Raw genomic sequence first — 15,003 nt, forward strand, 5'->3', positions numbered from 1 at the left:
AGGTCTAGTACCATGGAAGAAGTGCTGCTTAGCATAGGTTTTAGTTATTCCAAGAATTCCCGCAAGGGGAGTCGGAAACACTGGAGCTGGATTCTCGGCAGGAGGATGTCAGCTTCTTGTCAGTGTGTCAGCTGGTGAGTCTGCTTCCTTCGGCACTTGCTGTAGCGAGCTGCGTCGGGCAAGTATGTAGTCGAACTGCACCGAACCATACCGTGCTTTGCTATAGCAAGTGAAGGTATATTTATACCTTGAAGGTGTTTAGGAATGCCAGCTTTGACGTAAAGTCGGGCTTATGAACGTAATGGATGAACCCCTAAGGAATAGTTGTTCATGCGTAATAAATGAGTTCTTGGAGAAATCAATATCCAAGCAAGGGGAAGTCCCTTACGGCTTAAGAGCCTGGTTTTCCTAGAACTCGTGACCTAGATGAACGGATGGAAGTAGCCATGCCTGTATTTGGGTAGCATGGGCTATGCCTAAATAAGGACTGGATTTCTATGCCTATATAAGGGCAACGCGAATTGTACCGATATAAGGGCATAAATCGGGAAAATTCATTTGTAATCTAAAACGACCTACAACAAAGGGAGGAACCCCCCCAAGCCCTGTTTCGTGCAGTGGCTTTAACCTTGAGTTCCTCTATTTTTCTATGTTGGTTCTACATTTATTGTACGAATGACGGGTACTAACTGATGAAACGATGTACTGCGAATCATGGAAAATGGTGGTGTAATGGATTTCTTTCTACCTGATAAAGAAATTAAAATATATATATTTTTTAAAGTTTCTGAGGATCAAAAATTCCCTGGGGCAGGAGTCATGTTTTTCAAGAATACTGCTCTCATTCCCCTCCCTGGTCTGTCAAACAAAAGGGAGGCTAATGTTCCAGCGCCCTGTCTCAGCTCTAGCTTCACAACCTTGCTAACAGGGTATGGCATGAGCCTGCCCTTGAACAGTCTAGCCATTTCCCCACTGTCCCCTTCCCAGCGTCTGTGGAACTCCCCCTGTAGTCTAAGGCACCACACCTCTCTAGCTCGCCATTGCTATTCAAAGGCTGGAAATGTTAATCCTGCTGCTAAGGCACCACTACACCCTTTCTGACCAACCTGTACTGATCAAGTGCTGGGGCACAATTTTTCTATGCCCCTCACCCTATTCAAAACTCCCTGCCATCAGTTATGAGTGACTAGCACTACCTGGTTGCCACATCAACTTCACAGGTGTGCTGGTGGAAAAGACCAGGCTAATACCAGGTGTCCCTTCCCTGCAGCATGACAGTGATGCCAAGAGAAGATGCCTGTTTACAGGAGTTGTGGCCAGGGAACACGCCTATTGTCTGAAATGTGCCTGAGATCATGTCCATCATAATTCAAATGATTGCTAACTAGCCATCGCCATAATATCGCCACATGCATATTGTCATAAATGATGTGCCACCTAACATGCCTTTCAACTTACATTGTATGTCCAGAAGATGCCAATCCTGCTAACAAAAGACACATACGTAGTTGTCAGGCGTGGACTGCGACAGAAAATAGGTCCGGGTGCCAAATTGGGGAAAGGATGTGACCTAACGTCTAGGGCCGTCGATCTCTAATCTGAGGCACCGGGTTCCAGTCTTGGCAATGACGCTCAACTTGTTTACAAATTGGTATAGGTTTAAACATATGAAGGTTGGCTGTGTTAGTATTTAAGTTTGCTTCAAGCAATGTTTGTTTTACTATCAGGAAAACCAACTGTAAAAAGTGACCCAGCAGACCATAAAACCATCCCACAAACAGCCCATAAAAAGGCCCACACACAGCTCATTGGACACTGCCTGATTTCCCTATAGCAAACAAAGATTGGTTCTGTCGGGGAGTAAACAATTTCTTAGTTATGGAGTCTATACTCAAATAACTTTTCTCACTCAGTTATACTTGGAAGTAATAGAATTGGAAAATCACACACCACACATTTTTCAAACAAGAGAAAGATTCTTATTCGTCAATCTCGTTACAGCAGTTCATTTCAACACTTAAAAGAACGGTTGTCCATGCAATAGATTTCAAAAACAAAAGTACACAAGTGAGTTGAACGTGAACAAGTGATTGGGGTGTATCATACAGTGAAACAAATTTTACAACAAAATATTAAAAGAAGTCACGGTCCAAGGATGATATCAATGTCCACAAACAGTACAATTATTTATGTTTTTCTGCTGTGTTTTTAACAAGGACCAGTTGAAGAGTTAACGTCGACGTTTCGACCCTGGGGAGCGGTGCTGTCTTATTAGCAACCAGTTCGGGTCTTCATCAGGACGATAAAGGAGAAGGGACAACCTGAGATTTCGTCATTTAGAGAGGGTATAGGCGTCCTATTTCTGCCTCTACACTCGTGGTTCTTAATGTTCTAGCGTTGATTCTCAAATATTTGTCACCGTCCGGTGTACAAATAGGGGAAGGTGCTGTAGGTCGATATACAGATTGGCAAGGTTTTCAGGGCGTTGTATCTTAGTGTTTAAAACGCTACCTTCTGAGATTCAAGCCTGTAGTGCCGCAGCCGCGATCACTTCGGGAACCGTAACAGCAAACGTCTGTGTGTCACACGCGAGTTAATCCATTCCAATGAACATTAAGAACCACGAGTGTAGAGGCAGAAATAGGACGCCTATACCCTCTCTAAATGACGAAATCTCAGGTTGTCCCTTCTGCTTTATCGTCCTGATGAAGACCCGAACTGGTTGCTAATAAGACAGCACCGCTCCCCAGGGTCGAAACGTCGACGTTAACTCTTCAACTGGTCCTTGTTAAAAACACAGCAGAAAAATATTAATAATTGTACTGTTTGTGGACATTGATATCATCCTTGGACCGTGACTTCTTTTAATATTTTGTTGTAAAATTTGTTTCACTGTATGATACACCCCAATCACTTGTTCACGTTCAACTCACTTGTGTACTTTTGTTTTTGAAATCTATTGCATGGACAAGCGTTCTTTTAAGTGTTGAAATGAACTGCTGTAACGAGATTGACGAATAAGAATCTTTCTCTTGTTTGAAAAATGTGTGGTGTGTGATTTTCCAATTCTATTACTTCCAAGTATAACTGAGTGAGAAAAGTTATTTGAGTATAGACTCCATAACTAAGAAATTGTTTACTCCCCGACAGAACCAATCTTTGTTTGCCATTGTCTACCCAGGTTCTGAGGGTCACTGGGTTACCCCATTATAATTAATTGATTTCCCTATAGGCCAGTCCAACCCTGAGAGTTGCACACACTGTCTTTAGCAATATCTGTATGGTTTTGAAAATATAGACTTTCTTCTTTTAGGAAATGTTTCATACTCATACTGACACTTTGAAGAAAAAGCTGGAGGATCTGCTTGCACTGCATCGAAAAGAAGAGATGAAATTGAAACAGCAAGAAGTAAGAACAGTAATTGATATTCCAGTAGCATGGTGTGAGAACTGAAAACATTGTCTCTCTTTAACATTTTCCAGCATAACCAGAGCATTTGTGTCAGGCGTCCACTATACGTGGGTCTGGGTTGTCCTGTCTATGCTTTGAAACTATCACGGACAATGTCCTGAAACTTAAATGCATAATGTCAGTTGAAGCATCTACATATTTGTTTGACAGTTATTATTTGGATGTTATGTAAAGTTTATCAACTCAGATCTTTTTTCTTTTCTTCAAACAGTATCCGTAATGTATGTTTAGCTATCTTCACGAGTGCATGTTCGTAGTCCAGGGACAATGCCAGCAAGGATATTATTAAAGTACATTACAACATGTCCAGGGGTGTCTCAATAGAATATTTAGTTTTTCCGGTATTTGCCTGTTTGTGTAGTTTGACAGTGGTCACTGGGACAGTCTGTATCCTCCACCTTCTACCTCCGCCTCCATTCATTACCCTTCTTAACAACCAGGACGTCCAAGGCTTGTCATTGATGGTGAGCTTGGCTGGAATTTCAGAAGATGGTACCACCATTCTCTGGTGTAAATCCAGTGATGAAAGCTAGTGAAGTAAGGCGGCCTAATTTAAAAACCCAAATGCAATAATGCCTTTTTTTATCTTATTCAAAAGGTCTGCACAGTATCTCCTGGTATCTGGTATATTTGCCTAGTTGTGAAATTTGACCTGGTCACTGGTACAGTCTCTGCATTGCTCCAGCTTTCGCTGCAATCTCCCTTGATTACCGTACAGAGCAAACCACAATTGCTTTGTCTGAGGACTGCTGGCACTTCACTTCTGAGACATCCAGAGAGAAGCATCCATTACTCATAGTGGATTTCTGAACATCACCTCTTGATAAACACGTTGTATCGGATACAGTACACTTGACATACGTTGTAAGGATTTTGCAAGAGTCTGAGGAGTTCCATGATCCTATAGAGGAATGATGGCTGAAGGCCGAGCTCCTTAAGATCAAGAAATCAGTCCATGTAACACTCACAACAATACAGGATTTGGAAATATTGAGGTATGTGTATGTATTCATTTTTCAGATTTTATAAACAGTGTCACACTGTTTAGTTTCATTGTAAGTAATTTTATATTTCTTTACTCATAATAAATGAGTCTTCATAGTGACGAGATGAAGTATGTGACGTTCTCTACATAAGTTGGTAAATAAATTGAGGCAATGTTTAAGTGAAACATCCAATTTGTTAAGACTTTTTGTTGCTAGATTTATATTTTACCTAGATCTTTCTAGGGATTCTTTGGCAAATGATGAAAAACAGCAAATTCGTATTTTTGCTATAAAATAAAGAAACCCCAAATTGGAAACAAGATTGACACGGAGTAATGTGCTGTAATTGGGTTTGCATGTTGACTACGTCTTTGTATCGGAGTGCTTGTCCCCATTGCACGAGCCAACTAGAAACCACTCCTTCAACTTGTGACAATTTAGAATTTTCACAACCTGTTTGGGCAGAAAATCTGGATTTTATTAAAGATACGGAGGCTAAGATTATGCAAATCTCCTTTTTTGTCAGCTCACAGCAGCAACAATTGAAGTATATAGAACTTCAAGGAACATATAAAGTCCCCTCACGTGTAGCCATCTTCTTTCTTTTGGACCTGCGAACAAGAAAACTCCATAGAAAAACTTAAACTTCAGTGGAAAACGGTTCACCGTTAACAATTTCAAACAGACAAGACTTCTTATTCTAAAAATGCAAAAAAACAAGAACATTTAGCTAATACATTTGATTCCACTTGAGTTGGGCAACAATGTTATGCGGAGGGGTAATCTTGGTCTTTGTGTCTTTTTAAGGTTGTGAAAAATATAAATGTCAATCCTGCGTAGGAGGAGCTCCTGGTTTGGGGTTTACCTATGAGGTTGTTATCCCTGCAGAAACCGCCCCTCCGGTCCTCCCATCAGCTTTACCTGGATAATACTGCCCACTGGACCACACAAGGATCTACAGAGACCTGTTTGGAGAAGAATCCATCTGTTTTATTCACCTTACCTGCAGGCTCATCCCTCCGGACGACTTGGGTCTGTCTCTCCACTGCCTGATGCTACCCGGGCTCCGCGCTGCTTATTGGCCCCATTTATTAGGTTTTGCCTGGCGAAAAGATGCGCTCTGCGCATCTTTTTCGTGCAGGCGAAAACCTGATGAGAACTGTAGTGTGGGTTTGGGTCGGCCCTCGTCATTCATTGGCTGGCTCCATAAATGGAGCCTAGCCATTGGACGAGGGGCCTGTCCGTCAATGCCGGACCAGATTCGGGGGCGTTCCCGAGATTCTTTGGCTTTTGCCGACGTCACGCGACGTCAGCCGAAAGCCGGGAACACCCCCGAATCTGGTCCGGCCGGGCCGCAAGCAAGCCGGAAGTCCCGCCGCCGCTCTTTCTATGCCAGGGGAAAAGTGCCCAGGAGAAAGGAGTGCGGCTGCCAGCGAGGCCCCGGTGCAGGAGAGCCCCGCCCGCGGCACCCGAGAAGAGAGCCCAGGCCCCGGCAGAGGAAGGACACCGCAAGCGCCCCCGCCGCCTCCTGGGAGCAGTCCGGTGAGTTTTCAGGTTCTCCGTGTCCCTCCTCCCGCCGCCGTCCCCCCTCCCGCTCTCCTGGTTTGGATGCCGTGAAGAAAGGCTCTATTCCCACGCAATGGGGCGCTTTGTACCGAAGCACAAAGCAGCCCCTTCAGGGTGTGAACATGGCCCTTTACCATGTACAGTTACGAGAAGGAGCCGCGTTAACCCGCTGAGCTACCTCAGTAACATTGGAAGCCGGGATCTGCCAGTTACACGGACTCTGTCCCAGCCCTGCGATATTTTCAGCGCTTCTGCGTTTCTGCCCCCCCTCCCGTTGTCACCCCCCCCCTCCCTGGCTAATCACCCCTCCCCTGCCCCTACTCCTTCACTACTGCCGCCTTGATGCAGGATGCGCCCTCCCCCGCACATCTCCTGCCGAGGGGGGGGGCCGCACACTGCCCCGCACTGCCTGGCTCCTGCAGCGCTCTCAGCCACGAGAGGACCCCGCATCCGGCTAGATCCCTCCAGCGCCATCCAACCCCCACAAGGCACTACACCCCCAGCACTCCGTGCATCGTCGACACATCCTGGAGCCTTCAGTGACCCCCCTCTTGCCTTGCACATCTCTCCCCCCCCCCCCCCCCCCCCCCCCCGCAGCCCACCCCAGACCCGCAGCCCTCTGCCCTCACCTCACACTCTGGAGCCGCCACTCTTCTCCTGACAAAAATTCCCCGGACAGAAAGATGCCAGAGACACACGGACATAGAATTAAATAAATAAATACACACAGACACATCGGTGAAAAAGGTTGCTTTTATTTAAAGTTACAATTCGTGTCTCCCTGTTGCCTGCTTGTGCCTCCGTTTTCGTGTCTCCCTGTTGCCTGCTTGTGCCTCCGTTTTCGTGCCGTGACTCTGTTGCCTGCTTGTGCCTCCGTTTTCGTGCCTGTGAGACTGAGTGCAGGCTGTGAGTGCAGGCTGACGGACTGTGCGTACCTGTGTATGTGTGCAGCTATGTGTACAAGAGCTAAGTGATGCTGTGTATGTGTGTGTGATGCTATATGTGTATTATGCTATGTGTATGTGTGGGTCTGTAGCTGTGTATGTGTGCAGATGTGTCCAGGAGCTGAGTGATGCTGTCTGTGTGTAATGCTATGTATGTGTGATGCTATGTATGTATAATACTGTGTGTGTGTGTGTGTGTGTGTAACTGTGCATGTCTGTAGCTGTGTGTGTATGTAGCTGTGTATACAAAGCCTGTCAATGTGTGTAGAGGAGGAGCTCTGTGTGTGTGTATAGCTCTGTGTACATATACCTATGTGTGTAGAAGTGCAAATGCAATAGGTCTCACATTTCGTAACCATAAAGCTATTTACTAGTAAAAGACAAAGCCATTTGTTTATGTTTTACAAAAAAAAACATAGGTGAAAATTGACATTTACAATGCCAATGGCTCTAATTTTGTCAAAGGCAAAACCATTGCATTGTAAATGCTTGTTGATTGGGTTGTTGGGAGCAGTGAAGCCACTGTTATGACCGCTACTCGCTCCTTCATTGAAGAGCTGCCTGCCCTGCTGCTTTGTCTCGATCGTCTGGTGTGTGCAGTGGTGATCCTCCTGACGGACGCCCTCTCCTCTAATTGCCCGCGGTGTCAGCGTATGTTGCCTGGGAGTCTCCAGCTGATGCAAGAGAGCTGCTGTCCGTAGCCACCGCAGCCGAGCTCTGATTCCACATCCGCAGTGGAAGGCGTCCTTTCCACTGTCAGCCTTCTCCTTGGGTCGATCGTAGTGTCGGGGTGAGTGGCCTGTAGATTCCTGCCGGCCACGGGTGATTGTCTCCGGCTGGCACTGGAGCGGAGCACGGTAGTCGCTTCCTCCTGCTGGATGCTCTTCCCCTCCTGACCCCCCCCTCCCTTTCCCCCCCGGTCGGGGTCTTTCACTTGGGTGGGTGAAAGGGGGTTGTGATCTGTTGGCCCCATCCTGGCTTGTACCTAGTGGTACCACCTCCGCCCTGCGATCCGCACAGGGGCCGCCGGCATCTTGGGTCTGGCCTCCCAACTAAGACCGGGCCTGGCCCTGCTCCATTGGGACCCGCCTGAAGTCCTGTTTTACCGGATCCGACCCGTGCTGAGTGCCCTTCACGGCGAGATGTGCTGGCGTTTGGCACTCTGAGCCGGGACAATATTTGAACTAGGCTGGATCAAAAGGTTGGCCTGTTGGTTTTTTTGATCTGCGCGTCTCCTGGGCAGCACAAGTCAGATGGGTGAGTGTTCTCTTTGGATTTATTTTGGCCTGTGCTGGGGCTTTGCCTGACTTGGGGCTTCACTCTTGGGCGTCCATTTTGGTTTGAGAGGTTTTTGCTGCCATTTTGTGCATTTTATTTCGAGCTGGATGAGGCTGCCTCCCTTCTTTGGACCTTTGGCTGGACCTGGAGTAGAAAGAGAAAAAGGACTTGCCCCTTGTTATACTAGGGGGGCCATCTTGGAATGGCACTCACCACTATAGTTTAAGTCACTCTGCCCGTGCAACTACAGGATATCATCTTTATTTTTGTCCTTATGCTTTAAAATGTGCCCTCCCCACTATGAGTCCATACTGCGGCTAGTAACACTTCACTGCACCTATAATGCCGCTCCAACCATCCCACTTCTCCAGGGGTACAGTATACTTTGGATTGGCATGAGACCCATACACTTCGGACTAATTTGCTCCCCCAAAAGTTTTTCATTCTATTCTATTTTTAATTGCTTTACTCCTGGCGGCTCAACAAATTACATCTTGTGTCCAATTCAAACCAGACGCCTCTCACCTATTACACTTAAATGCTACCTCTTGGAGAGACTTGCTTCTCTTCCTGCTGACAAACAATCTTTTTATTTGTATTTCATTTTTATTTTATTTGGACAGCTCTGATGTTTACTTCCTAATGTGCAATGTACCCCCTTAATATTTATTTTCTTCATTTTGACGCTACAATTTTTATATGTGTTACTTACCTGCTGCCTGATAGCCTGTAATATTTCTCCTGTAATGTCACTAGATGTCATTGACATTTTTTATTATCTGTGTATCCTAATGTACTGTCACTAGATGTCTTTGACTTTTTTTATGACCTGTGTATCCTAATGGACCTACCTCCTCTTGTTGCTCCAACTTCACAAATATCTCGTTAGCGGCTGCTATGTCCTCGAAATTTTTAGCCTTATGCACTACATGCACTCAAATGTATTTACCTCATTTTGATGCTTTTTATCTCAAATGTTATCTTGCCTGTTCTGTTGCTTGTCTATTTGTTTTGCATTTGAGTTGTGACTTGATGTTCCTTTGTCCAATGTTACTTCGAGCACCCAAACTGATCTACCTCTTTTGGATTTTATAGCCGTGAATGTGGCATTGCCTACTCCTTAATTAGCAACATTATTGCGCATTGCACTTTGCCCCCTAGTTTTACTCAGATCTCACTCTTGCTTTTCACTTCGGCCTCCTGGTGATCACTACAACACCCTCTCCTTCTCTATCGTGCGTACCCAATCCACGGTCGCTACCTCTGGTTATCCCTCTTAATCCCAACAACTCTGTCTCTAAACGCCTTAATTCACGACCCGTGCCCCGGTTTTTGGGCTAATTTTTCCCATTCACAGTCCACCCCCCCCCCCTGCCACTCTCACTCAACCTATGCGCTTCCCTCCTTTTCCTGCCAGCACATTCGATCATACTTGTTGAATTACTATGCCTCCCCTGAATCATACCCTTACTGCTACGAATACTCATCACTAGGTTTGGCCCTAACTCTTGGACCATTCTTTACCCCCCAACCTCTCTAAAAATGGCAAAAAGAACTAGAAACACAAACTATAAATACGTCACCAAGAAACCTTATCGACAATTATCTAAGTCTCACCTCTTCAAAACTAACTATATCTTTTACTCTAGACGCCCCTAGAAAAGTATCTTCCTCCATCACCTTCCCATAACGAAATCTTGCAAAATTCCTTATGGCTTGAAGCTGTCTACCACCCTTTCCCCCACTTTCTTAGGCAAAATTGACATCTCCTTTTTTAAATCCGGAAATATCATCATCCAAGCCACTGAAAACCACCTCTCCATCTTTGAGCACCACTTCAGCACCTTACATGATCTACTATCCTCTCCTGCTCTTATCTGTACAGCCTCTCAACCACAAGAAGTCCTCCCGGCCTCGCCCCTTCTAACTCCAACCCCACCACTATCTGATTCTGCAACGACCTATGAAGTCTCGCAATCCCAGACCCTTGATTCCACCGCCCCCTTAGCATCCTTTCCCTCGCTTGACATTTCTACATCTTACCTATCCACTCAAACCCTCTAACCCCTCTCCTCATTGGCCTCCCTACTATCTCCTGATATTCCGCCATCCCTCTCGGACTCCCAGATCCCCTCCACTCCCCCTGTTGCGCTTCTTCTCAATTCCAATCACTCCCTTCTTACCTCTCATTCCCCTAAGCCCCCTCAGATTGTTCCCCCTACTCTGATCTCTCACATCATCCCCCCTACTACCCCACTATTGACACCAATCCCTTCTAATCCAAATGGTTCCGACCCCCTAAGACTTGATAGCACTGCTCCTCACTTGCGTCTTTCCCCCTCGTCTTCCCCTAGCACCCATCAGACCCCTGGATATATGGGTGCTCACACTACAATTCATCCGCAGGCTAGCATCCGGAACACCCTTCAATTCCCGCCTCCTAGTTTCCCTCCACGTCCACTTCCTATTCCTCTCTCCACAGCTAATATGGAACTTACCACTCTCCCTAACGACCTCCTTACCGTCCACGTTTTTAGCCCAATCACTTCTTGACATTGATCTCCACCTCTATCTTGACGTTAGAACTTGCATCTCTCGGGAAAGACTTTAACTCCCTCTCTGATACTAAGCCTGCCAATCATCCCTTCACAATGGGCAACTGACATACTAACACTTCTTCCCCACTACAAGGATGTACTTCTCCTTATGGCACCTCAACCGACGGACTTCCTGTTAATTGTCCCCTTATCCCATCCAAATCTCCGACCCATCACTCCTCCCTGGTCCCCTGGGACTCAAATTATACCTACCCTTCTAGCTCTGAGGGTCGACTCGCTAATACATCACTCCTCTATTCCGGTTATCCTGGGGAGAAGCTGCTTCACTGCCTCCACTGGCTCGCCCAGACTTCCTCTGCATCTCACTGCGACTACTGATCCTCTTACACTGCATTCCACTATTCCCGTGATCCTGGGGATAAGTCGTACCTCTACCTCCCCTGGATGGATCGGCCAGACCTCCTTTGCAACTCACCACTATTCATTCTGACTGCTGCCTGAAACCATCCATAAACATGGGAGCTGAACTTTGTGCAGGGACCCCTTCTATTCCTATTCTATGAGGGGATGTAACTCTTTCTGTGTCTGAGAGTATATCCTTGAATGACTGTATTAGGATGGGGAAGTCTATGGTCATTTCCAGAATGATTGAGAACCAGGCCTGTGATCTCCAAAGGGGTGTTATTACTTCCTTATGCTTTCCCTCCATTTGCCATGCTACCACGACTACTCCTGCATGCAAGACGGTGCAGAGAGTCTCTCTCTGCACCGTCTTGCATGCAGGAGTAGTCGTGGTAGCATGGCAAATGGAGGGAAAGCATAAGGTGCTAAACCTTTGGAGGAATGCATCTACCCCTTGAGCTTCATCGTCCAGCCTCCAGCTGAAGAATTTCTTCAACTGTGTGTTCCGTCTGTCCGCAAAGAGGTCTGTCCCAAAGGGACCCGATTTGGCTTGGATAGTCAGGAATATCCCTCGGTCTAGTCTCCCATTGCTGCAGTCCTTGAAATTCCTGTCAAACCAGCCCGCCACACAATTTCTTGAACAAGGAATGTGTTTTGCTCTAACCGAAAGTCCTTTGCTCAAGCAATATCCCCAGAAAACCATCGCTAGAGCTGAAAGCCCCTTAGAGAGGGGCCCTCCCAACTTGATGACCTACCTCACTGCTGACACATTCTCCAATCGTAGCATCACACAGCATTTCATCGTATTCTGGGTGAAGCAACGAACTGCAAACGAACCTGCTAGTAATTCTAAACAGTTGATGTGCAATTAATTCTCTTGATCTGTCCAGAGACTCCTGTTGACGAGTTGCCACATCTTGCACTTCATCCTTCTAAACTCGCATCTCGTTCCTTCACAAAGATGTCTCTGCCAATCCATGCCTCTGCATTTTTGAGCCACCATAGGAGGTCCATTCTTGAATCTTGGTCTAAAGATACCGTCTGAGAGTGCAATTGTGTTGTTCTCAATATCCTTGCTTTGAGTCTCTGGAGAGCACAGTAGTATAAGGGTCCTGGGAAAATGGCTTGGATCGTGGAGGATAAGAGACCCAGCATCCCTGCTAGAAACCTTAAAGGGAATTCCTTTTGTGCCAGTATTTTCTCAGTTCTTTGCGAAGTTTTCTTACTTTCTCTCCTGGGAGTTTTAGTTCTTCTCTTACTGTGTCTACAACAAAGCCCAGGAACTGTCTTTTGGTTTGGCACTAGACATGATTTTTTTTCTTTATTATAAATCCCAGGTGTTGTAATAATGAAATGAAATGAAAAAAGGGACTTGCTAAAGCGCACTGTGGCCAAGCGGCTTCCTGGCGCTGAGAACTAGTACCTGACTCTACAGAGCATCCGAGAGGGCTAACAAGGGAAGGCCTGGGCAAAAAGAAAAGTTTTCAGGGCTTTGCGAAAAGAGGGGTAGGTGGGAATAGAGCGAATAGAGGGGAAGACTATTCCAGAACTGGGGGGCAAGAACCGAGAAACTGGTGCCCCCTTTTCGGGATTTGCGGAAGCGGGGGACTTGGAGAAGAGAGAGATGAAGAACGGAGAGTGCGAGCCGGGGTGTAAGGAGTGATTAAGGAAGCAATAAAAAGGGGAGCAGAGTGGGTATAAGCCCGGAAGGCTAAACAGGCCAATTTAAAAAAAGATCTAAAGTGCACAGGGAGCCAATGAAGGGACTTGAGTACAGGCGTGATGTGGGAGGATTTGGGAAGGTGGAAAATAAGACGGGCTGCCTGATTTTGAATGGCCTATAGCCGTCGAGTTTCGAAGGCCGATATGCCCACGTAGAGGCCATTCCCATAGTCAAGGCGGGAAGTGATAAGGGCCATGACTATGGATTTGAGGGCGTCTGTGGAGAAGTACCGGGATATTTTTCGGATAAGACGGAGGGATAGGAAACAGGAGGAGACGACGGAGCTAACTTGGGCATGCATGGTAAGGTCATTACTGACCTTGATGCCCAAGGTGCGAACAGAGGAAACCGGTAAGGGGGGGAGCCAAAGGAAAGGGGCCAATGAATCGGGGACCAAGGGTTGGAGGGACCACCCGTGAGGATAAGCTCCGTCTTATCCGGATTAAGCTTAAGATGGTTGATGCTCATCCATTCCGAGATAAAGACTAAAGTGGAACTGAGGAAGAGAGGGGAATCTGGAGAGGTGGAGAGATCAAAGACGAGCTGGAGGTCATCCGCATAGTTGTACACGGAGACCCCCTGCTCGCGGAGAGAAAGAATAAGAGGATAGATATAGAGATTGAAGAGAAGGGGGGAAAGAGAGGAGCCTTGGGGGACCCCGCACACAACTGGGCGGGGGGGCGGAGAAGCCTGAAAGATGGATGGCTTGTGACCTGCCTTGGAGGAAGGACGCTAACCAGGAGAGTGCTGCTCCCCTGATGCCGGCTGCGCTGACACGGTCGAGAAGAATGGCATGGTCGACCGTGTCAAACGCAGCCGACAAGTCGAGGAGCACCAAGGCTTGGGGAAGGTTAGAGTCTACTTTCCCCTTGAGTTCGTCCAGAACAGCCATGATCACAGTCTCCGTAGAGTGGCCCGGACGGAAGCCCGCCTGATGAGGGGCCAAGAGGCGATTTTCCTCGATATACGAGGACAGGCAAGATGTTACGTGGCTTTCCAAAATCTTCCCCAAGTAAGGAAGAAGAGAGATAGGCCTGAAATTGGTGGGGAAAGAGGGATCCAGGCCTGGTTTTTAATGATAGGGAGAACCATAGCGGTTTTAAAAGAAACAGGGACTGAACCGAGAGCCAACGAAGTGTTGAGCAAAGTAAGAGGGGGGGCGGGGCAGCTAGTAAAAAGAGTTTTAAGGATCCGGGCCGGAGCACAATCGGCCGGAGAGCCGGACTTGACTTTAGAGAGCAAGTGGAGGAATCTGTCAGTGGAGATAGAAGGAAAGTGGTCCAGAGAGGAAGACGGCAGAGGAAGGGGAAGAGTGACGCGGGGTTGACAGACTGCGGGGATGTTAGCTTTAATGTTGGCAATCTTGTCGATAAAGTAATCGTTAAGTGCAAAACAAAAGGATTGAGTGGGGGCAGGACTAGTGCTCGTGCGATCGGAGGTGGCAAGTTGTTGAACAAGGGAGAAAATTTCGCGAGATTTATTTACAGAAAGAGCAACTTTCTCCGTGAAATAATTTGTTTTGGCCAACAGGATTGCTTTCTTATAGCTGTTGAGCAGAAGTTTATATTTGGCACGGAGCAGAGGGCAATAATTTTGTCTCCAGTGGCGTTCCGAGCGCCTGAGATTGAGTTTAAGGTCTTTAAGCTCACTCGTGAACCATCTATGTGCGTCATATGGACGGACGGATTTGACTTTCTTAAGTGGAGCGACCTGATCACAAGAGGAAGAGAGCCAAGTGTTGATGGCATTAGCTTGGGATTCGAGGGAGAGATCCATCAAGTCAGGCGCTGAGGAGGTAATGTAAAATGTAAATGTAAATTGATACTTGTATAGCGCACTACTCACCTGCAAGGGTCTCAAGGCGCTTGTACGAATACCGCTGTGGAACCCATCCTGGCTTTCCCTGTGAGGTGTCCACTCCTGGGGACCCCCCAAGGTGGTGGCCAGGCATCCTTAGCGTTCTGGGGGCCGTTGTGGAGATTAAGCAAGCTATTGCCCAGAGTTGCAGAGTGGGACTCCATGATTGGAATAGGCACCGAGGCGAGAATTATCAGGTCCGTGGAATTTTGAGTCC

The 15,003-nt window shown here is 46.9% G+C and overlaps 1 pseudogene across 1 annotated transcript in view; it reads left to right on the forward strand.

Moving 5' to 3' along the window:
• Positions 1–15,003, forward strand: part of LOC144756152 (E3 ubiquitin-protein ligase TRIM39-like) — a 189,951-nt pseudogene that overhangs the window by 29,192 nt on the left and 145,756 nt on the right. The window contains exon 3 of the transcript XR_013595083.1: positions 3,314–3,409. The product of XR_013595083.1 is annotated as an E3 ubiquitin-protein ligase TRIM39-like (transcript). The remainder of the gene's footprint in view (positions 1–3,313; positions 3,410–15,003) is intronic.

Source organism: Lissotriton helveticus, chromosome 5_1 (genome assembly GCF_964261635.1).
Source record: "Lissotriton helveticus chromosome 5_1, aLisHel1.1, whole genome shotgun sequence".
In the NCBI taxonomy this organism is placed as follows: domain Eukaryota; kingdom Metazoa; phylum Chordata; class Amphibia; order Caudata; family Salamandridae; genus Lissotriton; species Lissotriton helveticus.